Source organism: Vulpes lagopus, chromosome 2, assembly GCF_018345385.1.
Source record: "Vulpes lagopus strain Blue_001 chromosome 2, ASM1834538v1, whole genome shotgun sequence".
NCBI lineage: Eukaryota > Metazoa > Chordata > Mammalia > Carnivora > Canidae > Vulpes > Vulpes lagopus.
This window is the reverse complement of record NC_054825.1, coordinates 145,257,552-145,271,009: the sequence shown is the minus strand read 5'-3', so window position 1 is coordinate 145,271,009 and position 13,458 is coordinate 145,257,552. Positions and strand designations below refer to the sequence as shown.

The 13,458-nt window shown below is 41.9% G+C and overlaps 1 protein-coding gene across 5 annotated transcripts in view; it reads left to right on the top strand.

Annotated features, from left to right (window-relative positions):
• Positions 1–13,458, top strand: part of TJP2 (tight junction protein 2) — a 123,375-nt gene that overhangs the window by 18,359 nt on the left and 91,558 nt on the right. For all 5 annotated transcript variants that reach the window (XM_041740425.1, XM_041740415.1, XM_041740411.1 and 2 more), the window contains one exon: positions 6,953–7,073. The gene's annotated coding sequence lies outside the window, so the exon portion shown is untranslated. Of the gene's footprint in view, positions 1–6,952; positions 7,074–13,458 lie in introns of those variants that run through there.

Below are 13,458 nucleotides of genomic sequence, written 5' to 3'. Positions count from 1 at the left end.
TGTTAGTCTCGGGGTATAAACACACTCAAGTTAATTTTTTTTTTCAAGTTAAATTTTTAATGGGTGAGAGAGAATAGGAAATAGATGGTTTAGCATTTTCTGTCAATACTCCAAGGACTTTTGGCATGTACATCCCACTTTGGAGACCACTGATTTAGGTCATTCAGGTTAAAAAAAAAAAAGATAAAGATGAAGAAACTTGCTTTTGAGAAAAGAGAGAATTAGGGTGCCTGGTGGCTCAGCGGTTGAGCGTCTGCCTTCAGCTCAGGTTGTGATCCTGGGGTCCTGGGATCGAGTCCCCCATCAGTTTCCCTGCAGGGAGCCTGCTTCTCCCTCTGCCTGTGTCTCTGCCTCTCTCTGTGTGTCTCTCGTGAATAAATAAATAAAATCTTAAAAAAAAAAGAAAGAAAGAGGGCAAGAAAGGTCCTCCAAGCTGAAGGGAGACATTTACAACAACAAGGAATTGGTAGTCTCACCATCTCCAGACGATATATTTTTGTGCTATGGGAGCTTGCCTATGTTGCATTATAGAAGTATTTTAAAAGAAAAAAAAAAAAACCCAACCCAAACAGGATTGTGTCTCAAAATTTTTTTTAATTGTGTCTCAGTTAATTAATCTTTGCTATTGACTTAGGCAAGGAGTTTTTTTTTTTTAATTTTTTAACTTATTTTTTTTTCAGGCAGTTTATAGCATTGAGAAATGCCTTGCTATAAAATGACAACTGGAACTCCTTATTTGTCAAAGCACAGCTTTTCAGATAGAAGTAGAAGGAGCAAATCAGTTTCTGGTTTTAGTTCATCCAGAGGCATGCAGGCTTTTTGGACCAATTATTTCCAGACCTTGAAATAAATCACCTCCTGTGCCATTAGTACTTGAAGGATTAGCAGCCTCAAAGATTTATGTGCGGATTAATTGGGGAGTGTATGTTAGATTGCTGTGTTTAGAACCACGGTTGTCCTGCAAGTCATTTTCATTAGTGCTTTATTCAAAATTCTTTAGCCTTATATAATACTGACGTTGCAGGGAAATCCGAATGAGCCTTTTCTTTTCCTTTTTCTTTTTCTTTTTTTTTTTTTAATTTATTTGTGGCTTGGCCTCAGCCTTGCCACCACCCTCACCCCACACGCTAGGGGTACACAGAACATCTAAAAGCACAGGGGCTTTGGGTAGCGCAAAGATTACTTCAATTGCTTCAGCTGATCAGTGCCCAAAATGTACATGACCTTTTACTGAGAGAGACAAGATGAGGTACAAGAAGTACATGGCCATCCTGGAAGCCGCAGTGGGTATCACCCCACTTAACAAAAGAGAGCTTCTTCCTGAGAGCAGAAGACATGTGAATCTCTGGCAGCACCCCGGGTAAGCAGAGGAGGGTAGAAGATGCTTTGTGTGTGTTTGGGGGGTTCTAGACAGAGGGGAAGGGTCATCCCTGTCCTAAGGGTAATAGGTGGGGGAGTTCTTCACTGAGAACTTGTTTCTTCCTAGCACATAGGGCCTTGACAGGCAGAATTAAAATAGTAATACAATTCATGGTAATAATAACTCTAAGAAAAATTCTAGTCTAGCAGCCAAGAAGATGAAGTAACGGGTGTTTTTTACATTTGGATATTTTAATTTTCTGATTTGACTTTTTCTTTTTTACATGGTCTATACATAGAGCAGTTCTTCATGAGTCAGTGTGCCTTATTTTTTTCGTACGATGCAAGTATTGTTCTGATTAAAGTGTACATGTGGAATGTTTTGGATAAATACTTGTTATTTTGCTTTATGTTTCTTTCTAATGCCCCACTAATTAACCATGCTGAAGAAAGGTTTAGATGTTTTATTCTGAATGGTTAGAGTCCTGGATCCCTATTTTCTTCTCTAAAGTCCCTTTTGTGTCTTTTACACATTGAAGAGAAGTTTAATTTAAGGTGTTAAGTGGCAGATAGTATTTTTAGGGACTGAACTTAATTTTAATTTTTTTTTAAGATTTTATTTATTTATTCATGAGACACACACACACACACACAGAGAGAGAGAGAGAGAGAGAGAGAGAGATACAGGCAGAGATGGAGAGACATAGGCAGAGGGAGAAGCAGGCTTTCTGCAGGGAGCCTGATGTGGGACTCTATCCCGGGACTCCAGGATCATGCCTTGAGCCAGAGGCAGATGCTCAACTCCTGAGACACCCAGACATCTCAATTTTTAAAAATTTTTAAAGATTTATTTATTTATTTGAGAGAGAGCTCAGGAGCATGGGGGGGGGGGGAATGGGGTAAGGGCAGACGGAGAGAGAATCTCAAGCAGACTCCCCACCAAGCAGGAACCCAGCATGGGGCTTGATCCCATGACCTTGAGATCACGACCTAAACCCAAACCAAGAGTTAGACGCTTGACCGACTGAGCCCCTGAACTTAATTTTTTTTTAAAAGACTTTATTTATTTATTCATGAGAGACACAGAGAGAGAGAGAGGCAAAGACACAGGCAGAGCGAGAAGCAAGCTCCTGCAGGGAGCCCGATGTGGGACTCGATCCTGGGTCTCCAGGATCGCACCCTGGGCTGAAGGCGGCGCTAAACCGCTGAGCCACCACCAGGGCTGCTCCTGAACTGAATATTTAAATTGAATGAACCACATATCGGTTCTCACTCAAGGACCAACTAGAGGCATCTATATAGCTAACGCTCTTTCTTTTTAAAAAATAGAAAGTCACAAGTTATTTTTTTTTTAAGGTTTATTTATTTAGAGAGCGAGAGTGGGAGAGAGAGAGGGCTTGAGCACGAGTGGGAGGGGCAAGGAGAGAGAGAATCCCAAGCAGCCTCCATGGCCAGCTCAGAGCCCAATGTGGGGCTCCATCCCACTACACTGAGATCATGACCTGAGCTGAAATCAACAGTGGGACACTTAGCCAATTGAATTACCCAGCTGTCCCAAGTCATTAGCTTATTTTTATCATATAAACAATATACATTCATTAAGCAAGATTTAAAAAATACAAAAAAATAAGGGGGAAAATAATTCGTAATCGTACCTCTCTAAGAGAATTACTTTAATCATTTAGGTCAGAAGTTTTCAAAGGAGGGAGCGAGGGGGCAAGATTTGCCCCCTGGGGGACATTTGGCAACATCTGGGTACAATTTTGGCTATAATAACCTGGGGGGTTGCTGCTGGTATCTAGCGGGTGGAAGTCAGAGATGCTGTCCAACATCCTAAAATGGACAAAAGAATTATCCAGTCCAAAATGTCAAGAGTGCTGCTGTTGAGACATTTGATTTAAGTAGATTTTTTCCCAATCTGCAAAAGGTAATTTTTATTAGAAATACATTAGATATCTCTTTAAGAAATTTTAGGGATGCTTTCGAATGGAATCCCGAGACCTCATCATCATCATTATTAACTGTTTTATTCTGTCTTGAGAGGGAAAGAAAGCGTATATATGTGCCAAGAGGGCAAAGGGTATATAGTGACCTTGGGAGAGTCCATGTGGGTTAATGTTTAGTGAGGGCCATGGAAAACATGTCATAATGACCAAATATGGTTCTGTAAGTAGCCCCTAAAGATGGGGCATACTGTAGCTTGGACTTTTGTCCCAGAATGATGGAAGTTAAGAGCTGGGAGGACCTTTTGTCACAGACAGCAGACAGGTTTCTTATGGCATACCAAAGCCAGTTGATGTGTGGGCTGCTGAGAGTGTTGAGTGAGGGAGAGTACCCAGGTCAAGTCTGAGCTTATCAGAAAAGAAATATTGTGATTGATTAGGGACATACTAATATGGAAAATTGGAGAGGTGCAACATGTGTCTATATCTTCATCACTCCCTAATTCTAATTTGGTCTTTGATTTTTACAACTGTGAAACCGAGACCCATTTGAGTCACCATGATTGAGGGCTTGGCCCTCAGACAGCAACTGGATGTTCTTGGTTTCTGGCTCAAGATCATTCCTTAAGGGATTCTCCCTAAACAGACCCACAGGATTCAGATGTGTAAATGGATTGCCACATTATTAATTTCTTTTTGGAGATAACCTTTTCTAGCCATTGGAATGAGTAAGTAACCTAAGTAAAACCATCTCTGCTTCTCCTCATTTCCCCAAGTCAAGCCAAACTGAAGTCAAACTATTCATTCCAAAGTGATTTTTTTTTTAAAGATTTTATTTATTTATTAACGAGAGAGAGAGAGGCAGCGACACAGGCAGAGTGAGAAGCAGGCTCCATGAAGGGAGCCCGATGTGGGACTCGATCCTGGGTCTCCAGGATCACACCCTGGGCTGAAGGCGGCACTAAACCGCTGAGCCACCCAGGGATCCCCCCAAAGTGATTCTTAATAAAGAAAGTTGAATGTGCTCTCTCTCTCTTTCCTCCTCTCTTTCTCGTTCTCTCTCTTTTAAGAGACATTCCCTGAAACCTGATGAAATAGCACAATGTCACAGGACAATGAGATCTTTCTTGTATCTGTAATACTTTGAGTTCTTTAAATACACATGGACTAAATGTTGTTTTGCTGGTTCTCATTCTTTTGTTTGCTGACTCCCTTTTCACCTAACAGTCTTCCTTTGGACATGGGAATATCCTTCATTAAGCTTTTAACAAACTCTCCCTTCTGTGAATTCTAGCAGGGGTTATCTCCTCCTGATTAATTTCACTAATCAGTTCTAAATCTTGCAGAGCAGTTTGGTGTCTTATTTCTCATTCACATGTACATTTTAATAAAATCTTAAAAAAAAATGAATGGCTTCTCCGTGTGCACATTTACCCCAATGCCTGAGACATGATAGGTGGTCAGCAAACACTTGCCAGTGCTTAACTCAGTTTCAGTATAGTCACACACACAAAAAATGTTTAAAGGAATTGACATTCAAACTTAAAAATACTGATCCACCTATGGATTTCCCTTTTATTCCTTTTTTTAAAAAAAGATTTTATTTATTTATTCATGAGACAGAGAGAGAGAGAGAGAGGCAGAGATACAGGCAGAGGGAGAAGCAGGCTCCATGCAGGGAGCCCGATGTGGGACTCAATCCTGGGACTCTAGGATCATACCCTGGGCTGAAGGCAGGCGCTAAACCGCTGAGCCACCCAGGGATCCCCCCCCCCTTTTTTAAATAAACTACTGTTTATTTTTTATTTTAAAGATTTTATTTATTTATTCATGAGAGAGAGAGAGAGAGAGAGAGAGGGAGAGAGGCAGAGAGAGAGGCAGAGACCCAGGCAGAGGGAGAAGCAGGCTCCATGCAGGGAGCCCAACATGGGACTCGATCCTGGGTTTTCAGGATCACACTCTGGGCCAAAGGTGGTGCTAAACCGCTGAGCCACCCGGGCAGCCCTGGATTTCCCTTTTAAAAGTTTGTCAAGTTTTTCATGTTTCTTTATATTAGTTTTATGTATCTGTTAATGCTATTGAAAACTCTCTATATATGAATATAGTTTAGTTCTTTCTCAAGCTATTTCTCAATTTAAAAGTAGCCCTAGTCAATATTGGTGTATTTTAGACATGGTTTATTGTTGGTGGTTCCTATACATGTCAAAAACCTTGGGAATATTATCAAAGAAAGTTAAAACCAAGATGTTTTAGAAATGTGGAAGACTGATTTAATTAAAAAGCAACCTGTTTCAATACAAGAAACAAGCACTTTTTGGAGCTGATACCTGTAGAAAAATTTCATGGTAAGGCCAAAAGCATAAGAAAGCCCATCTTGATTTGCTGGCCATTTATTTATCTTTGGAAGTAATAATAGAAACCATGCCTGTGCTGGGCTGTAATCCTGTTGCTTGCTTTGTAGGATGTCCAGATGGCGTTGCTTTAGCCAGTGCCTACACTTCCTGCTGATGCTTGGAAGAGAAGGGAAATGTGTCCCCTGCCTGTATAAATAAAATCGACATTATCCCTTATTTCTATTTCATTGTGTAGGGAGTGTTTTGCACAGATACCACAATATCACTTTGTCTAGCAAACAGAAGAGTATGCCCAGAACTGGTGAGAAGCCACATTCTTCCTCCCACTGCACATGACTGCCCTGTGTGAAGCTCCTGGGGCCCAGGCCTCACCCAGAAGTGAGCTTAACTCCTTGTGCAGTTTATTTATTTTTTATTTTTTTAAGATTTTATTTATTTATGAGAGAGAGAGAGAGGGGAAGAGAGAGGCAGAGACACAGGCAGAGGAGTAGCAGGCTCCATGCAGGGAGCCTAACGTGGGACTCGATCCCAGGTCTCCAGGATCACTCCCTGGGCTGAAGGCAGCGCCAAACCACTAGGCCACCCGGGCTACCCTGTTTTCTCTATTTTTTAAAAAAGATTTATCCATTTATTTGAGAGAGAGAGAGAGAGAGCGAGAGAGCACATGCACAAGTGGAGGAGGGGCAGAGGGAAAGGGAGACTCTCAAGCAAACTCCCTGCTGAGTACTGAGCCCAAAGCAGGGCTTGATCCCAGGACCCTGAGATCATGACATGAGCTGAATCAAGAGTCAGACACTTAACTGACTGAGCCGTCCAGGTGCCCGCTATTGTTTACTTTAAAATGGAAATTTTTACGTTAAGCGTATTTAATTGTAATTTAAAAAGTTTTCTCCAGATATTTTCCCACCTGCTAAGTATTCTTGTCACCTGAAATTTTAAATATTTATTTATTTGAGAGAGAGAAAGAAAGAGAAGTGTGCAGGGTTGGGGGAAAGAATGTCAAGCAGACTCCCACTGAGCGTGGAGCCCAACGTGGAGCGCCATTCCGTGACCCTCGAGCCAAAATCAAGAGTCGGAGGCTTAGCTGACGGTACCATCCAGGTGGCCCATGGTTTCTTTCTTGAAGTAATGAGAATGCTCTAAAATGGATTTTGATGATGGTTGCTTAACTCTGTAAATATATTAAAAGCCATGTTATAAATGGCTGAATCACACAGTATGTGAACTTCAGTGCACTTCCCAAGATCTTACTGTGCTGGAAGTATGTTGGATTTTTAACCACCCTGTCTTTTTCAGGGTGCGGAGTACCACGTTATTATCGTCTCCCTGCGAGTGGGATTGGCCCTTCGGCTGTACCTCCTGGCACGAGCATTCCACAGAGCACAGACGTGTGCTGGCAGGCAGCCTGCTTTTCCAGGTACTTGCTTTTTTCTCTCATCAACCTGGTTACTGGCTTTCCTCCACCTAAAGTTTGATGTAACTGATTTCGCATCTTAGAGGTAGTCAAGGGCACCCTTTTCTATGTTGCTGATAGAGGAACTGTTCAATATCAGAAAATTTCCTTGTAACATGGTATTTACCAAGGAGCAGAGACATCATACATGCATTTGTGGTCTGAATTGACATGTATAACTTTGCCATGATTGGATGAGAATTAATTTGAGCTCCTTCCTGGCCAGAGCATATAAATCTAACTCCTGTGGTTCAGAATAAATGCTTGGCAAGGTATTTTAGTGCCTGGGGTTATAGGTCATTCTAGCAAGTCCTGTTTTTTCCATTATCTTTGAGGTAGCAGAATTATGTAACAGTGGTAAGCACTTTGCTGAAAATATTAAAGACATCGGTTGCACTGGCTTCCAAAGATTAATTATGTACAAGCTTTTAGTGAAAGAACTAAGAGTGAGTATTATCTATTTACTGATTCAATTTTAAGTAGGAATTAAATGAGATTTACAAGGCATTACATTTTATTTTGACAGATGCTGGGATGTATTTGCTCTTAGTTATACTTTAACCCCTGATTATAGGCCAGTACGTGGTCCACTGGAATGAGGTTGGAATTTTTTTTTTCATGTGCTTGTTTCATAATTCCTGTCTATTTGAGCTTAAAACCCCTGCCTGGGTAGATTCTAGCTCTTTGTCAGAGCTTGAGTTTAATAGAGTGTGAATGGCACACGCCAGGGTAGCAGAGAGCAAATCCCAGTGTTCCTGCACATGCCTTAATGTTTCTGAGTTCAGATCCATCATCTGTGAAAGAGAGGGTCAATATGACGCTAAATGAGTTAAAGTATATATAGCAAGAACTAGGCACACGCCAAGTTCTTTCTCGGAGTCTAGTTGTCCAAATGGGGACACTTGTGGGGAAGACCTTGGTTTCCACTAAGCTGACAGGGCTTGGAGTGAGTTCTGTTTGCTGAGATGTTCTCTATGGAGCTCTTAAAGTTTCCAAACATAAGAAGACAGATGCTTACCAAGAGTCCAGCAGTTTTCCTGAAACTAGACTTCTGGGTAGGATCTATTGATTTTGTCAAATAAATTAGAGGAGCAGTATGGGGTGTGGCAAAGGGGGATGGTGCTGGCATTCATTGTCTGTAGGAGGGGGGAAGGCTCTTTGTGACTCAAACAAGCCCCTTCTAATAAACACTTCTCTGGTTCTGATTCCCTGTACTACTGACCACAGGTCCTTTGATGTCAGTTAGTTTGCCCAAGACAGAGCCTTGCTCCAAAGCTCTTAACTGTGTAAAAACTTAAGCTTGGTTTCCTGGGGTGACTTAGCCTCAGGTGAACTTGGTTGGCAAGGATTTTTTCCAGAGCATCTCACATCATCTTAGTTTCAGATCCAGCAAGCATTTATTAAGAGCTTTTTATTTGCTAGGCACTCGGCAAGGTGCTTTTACCCATATTGTTTAACCTCAAAACAACCCTGAAAGCAAAGGTGTTATTTACAAATAAAAAACTCTGAGATTCACAGATTTTAAGTGATTTTCCCAAGGTTGCACAGACCCTGACTCCCAACTTCAGTGAGATTCCTCTAGTAACAGCTGACTGTATATACTGAGTTATACTAACTCTACAGAGCTTGGATACTTAACTCCTAAACTCAGAATAGTAGTAGATGTTTCTCAAGAGCTTGTTCTTTTTTTTTTTTTTTTTAAGATTTTATTTATTTATTCATGAGAGACACAGAGAGAGAGAGGGAGGGAGAGACACAGGCAGAGGGAGAAGCAGGCTCCATGCAGGGAGCCCGATGTGGGACTCGATCCTGGGACTCCAGGATCACACCCTGGGCCGAAGGTGGCGCTAAACCATTGAGCCACCCGGGCTGCCCCATCAAGAGCTTGTTCTGATCCATTGATGGTGACTGCCTGGAGTTAAGGATTCTTAGGTCCTGTCCACGCAAGAATGTTAGGGTCCGTTAGCATCCAATGCCTAGCATGGGTGGAGGAGGGTTCCTGTATCTCCTCCTGTTTCTTGACCTGAGGTTTCTGATCATTAGTCTTCTGGAAGTATGTGAATCTGAGCAGAGCTTCACTTCTTAGACATAGCTTCTCATTGTTAGGTGATTTAGGGATCTCAGAGTTATCATGGACTCACCCCATAATACAGGCTTAGGAAAGCCAGCTGAAGGTGGAAACTTAAACACTTTTACTTCTGTGCACCTGAGAGTCTCTCTGTCATCCTGTCTCCCCAGGGGCTCCCCAGTCTGTCAGAACACTTAGGGAGCTCATGCCAGCAGCCAGACCTCCTCACACTGAATCGCATAGGTCCACAGTAGTAGTGCTCACACTTTAGGGCATCAGAAACTCCTGGAGGACTGATTCAAGCAGGTCCCTGGGTCTCACCCCTCAGTCAGTGTGGGGTAAGGCCCAGGAGTATGCATTTCTAACAAGTTCCCAGCCAGGCCATACTTAGTTTCCAGACCATACTTTTGAGAACCGTTAAACTAGAAAGCTAGTTTAGAGCATGGGCTTTTTATACATGGTATATGTAGCCACTATCCTTACCTGTGGTGAAGGGATTGTTTCCTCAAACGTTTAATGAGCATCTCAAGCAGCACACCTAAGGGAAATTTAGAGGGATAAAAGGCTCATCCCTGGGGGGCCTGGGAGTCTAATTTGGAATCAGTAACTGCACTGCTGTGGAAGCAGTGCACTGCTGTACCTACCTCTTGTGTGGATGGGAGCAGAAGGCCTGAGGTGGTGACTATGTGAGGAGGGCCTCCTGGGGAAGGTGATATTTGAGAAGCAACCTGAGAATGAAAATTGCTGGCCACATGAGCAAAGTGGGGAAAGGAACTTGCAGAGTGGAGACTGTATAGTGTAGGCCCTGGAGCTGCTGCACCAGGCTAGAGGAAAGTTCTTGTGTGTGGTGAGAATCCCACTGTGATTCTAGTATTACAGGTGAAGCATCAAGCTATAGTGGCAACGATGAAAGCTTTTTATTTATTTGAGTTCTCACTCTAATGTAGTTGGTACAGTGATGAGTGTTTTATCTGCATTGTCCCACCCTGCGAGGTGCAGGTCCAATTATACTCCTGATATGTGTTGGTTTCCTAGAGCCGTACAACAAAGTACCTCAAACCAGCTGGCTTCCATGATGGAAATTTCTTGTCTCAGTTCTGGAGGCTGGAAGTATGAAGTCCAGCTGTGGGCAGACCTGTTTCCTTCTGAGGGTTGTGAGGGGAAGGTCTGTTCTGGGCATCACTCCTTGACTTGTAGATGCCTGTCTTGCCTGTGTGTGTGTCTGTCTTTGTGTCTAAATTTCCCCCTTTTATAAAGACACCATTATGTTGGATTAGGGCCCATGCTGAAGACCTCACTTTAACTTGACTAACTCTGTAAAGACCCTGTCTTTAAATAAGATCACATTCTGAGATAACAAGGGACAGGACTTCAACATGTGAATGTTGTGGGGAACACATACCATCACTTCATAGATGAAGAAACAGAGGCTCAGAGAGGTTAGGGAAGCTGCTCAAGTCACACTTGCCAGCTGCGTAGGTCAAGAACAGTTGGCTGATGGTTATGGGTTAAACCTAAGAAGTAGCAGAACGGGGGCTTGTTCAAACACAGGCCTGTCTGACTTCATAGCTGTGCTCTGTCAGCCAGTGCTTCACTGGCTTCTGGTGTTTGTTTCTGCCATGTTTCCTCAAGGTTCCCTGGGAACGCGGTGGCCTGCACCCAGGATGCCATGCTGCTAGCCTGTCAGTTTCTGGCTCCTGAGTTTCTGGATAAGATAATCTTCCATTTCAGTTTTATATCTTAACCTGCTTGACTATGGGAAGTTATTAGAGCATATGAAATATTTAAAATTCATGAGGTCTTTTTAAGAAAATGTGCCATTTTTGCTGTTAAGATGTTAAATACTGGGGTGCCTGGGTGGCTAAGTGTCTGACTTCTTCAGTTCAGGTCATGGTTCAGGGTCCTGAAATCAAGCCCTGAGTCGGGCTCCCTGCTCAGAGGGGAAGGAGCTTTCTCCTTCTCCCTCTGCCATTCCCCCTGCTTGTGGTCTCTCATTCTCTCTCAAATAAATAAATAAAATCTTTAAAACAAATGTTAAATACCTATAAATACAGAGTTTATCTCGTATAGTTATTCTACTCTTAATGTCCTTCTCAAACAGCCTAAATGTAAATAATGTGTTTGTTAGCCCTTAAACTTATGCAAGTATATTTACTTGGAATTATTTTAGCATGTAGGGATTCAAGCACCTTGGCTGTCTATCTATAAAGATTCAGACAAATAGTATTGTTGGCATCCATACAATAATTCCATATTTTCCTAAGTATTTAAAATATAAGACCATCACTCCAAATACTTATTTACAAAGACTTTGTTATTTTAGCAATTCAAGCAAGCTTTCATCATGACAAATTGGTGTACCACTTAAGTGAAAGAAAAATAAAAAATAAGAAGGGTTTATTCAAACTTTTGAATGCATTAACTATAGCCTGACATGTTTTCCAAGCAAATATAGAGCACGTGGTTTACTCGTGAAATCAACAAGACAAAGTGGTGGCCATCTGGCTTATCTCTGGAAATTTGCGATGTCTGGACATTGTTAAGTAGAGCACATAGATGAGTAATCCTGAAGCTAGGTTCTAAAACAGAAATTTAATCATACTCCTGCATGTTTAAAAGAATCCAGAACCTGGGAATAAGAAGATGACTAGGTGCTTTCCAAGCCAGATCCCTATCTCTTACTTTTTACAGCCAGGTTGCTTAAAAGGATTCTCTGTACTTACCATCCCTTTTCCTCACCACCACCTGCTTATCTCTCTAACACTTCCTCCTTCACCTATTCCAGTCACTTGCGGTCCAGTAATGGTTCTAAGTACTCTACAGGCTAAGCACTGCACTGCCTGAGAAAATCTACATGGGTCAGTGCTCTTCCCCAGCTAGGAGTTCGGTCTTAATTATACTCAGCAGTTATGCTGCTATGCATGCTGCCTGATTTGGGTGCCTGGTGCTGTGACTGTGTGCAGAAACCTAGAGACAGCTTATTTTATGATTCGCATTAGCCTGCTAAGATTGAGATAGAGAATTTGCAAGTAGCTTGTGTTTGGAAGGGGTGTCATCATTGGAGCTCTATTTTTTGGTCTTTTATCACTTAAAAAAAAAGATTTTATCTATTCATATTCATTTATCTCACAGAGAAAGAGAGGCAGAGACATAGACAGAGGGAGAAGCAGGCTCCCTGTGGGGAGCCTGATGCAGGACTCGATCCCAGGACTTTGGGATCATGACCTGAGCCTAAGCCAGAGGCTCAGCCCCTTAGCCACTCAGTTGCCCCCATCACGTTTTTATCAACAGAGTGGTCGGTGACAGCAGTTTCCAGTTTAGCCAAATTTTGATTTGTTTGGAAGTAATATGGTTGTATAGCAAGATTAGACAAAACATCCTGGACAGAATTTCCTTCACTTAATCATAATTATATTGATATCTTTAAAATTATTGATTTTAATAATATGCATAATTATTTGATTATAATTACTCCTAATTTTTGATATTGATATTTGAAATATAATTATTGAGATTCAAAAAAGTCAATTTCAGTGCTTAAGTCTAGTTAACTAAAATAACTGTCAACACATTTTTAAAATTTAATTTTATTTCATACATTTTTTCTTGTTCAATCTTTAAAAAGATTTTATTTATTTATTCATGAGAGGCACACACAGAGAGAGGCAAAGACACAGGCAGAGGGAGAAGCAGGCTCCATGCAGGGAGCCCAACGTGGGACTTGATCCCGGGACTCCAGGATCACATCCTGGGCCAAAGGCAGGCGCTAAACTGCTGAGCCACCCAAGGATCCCTTATTTTGTTATATTTTTTTTTTTATTGGAGTTCGATTTGCCAACATACAGTATAACACCCAGTGCTCATCTCGTCAAGTGTCCTGCTCAGTGCCCATCACCCAGTCATCCCATCCCCCCACCCACCTCCCCTTGTCAACACACTTTGGTAGAATCTTCGTAATATGTTAAACTTGAATTTGTGCTTCTGATGGCTTTAGCTCAGCATAACAAATTTGACAAGAAAGCAAGGTACTTTCCCAAGATTTAGAACAAGAATCAAAATACTTTAGCAACTAGATGGTAGATAGAACTAGATCAGTCAGAGAAACCAAGTATGGCCTGGCTGGAAACTTGATAGAAATGCATACTTGGGGCACGTGGGTGGCCCAGTTGGTTAAGTGTCTGGCTCTTGGTTTGGACTCAGATCATAATCTTAGGGTTATGAGATCAAACCCCATGTCCTGCTCTGCATTGGGCATGGAGCCTGCTTAAGATTCTCTTTCTC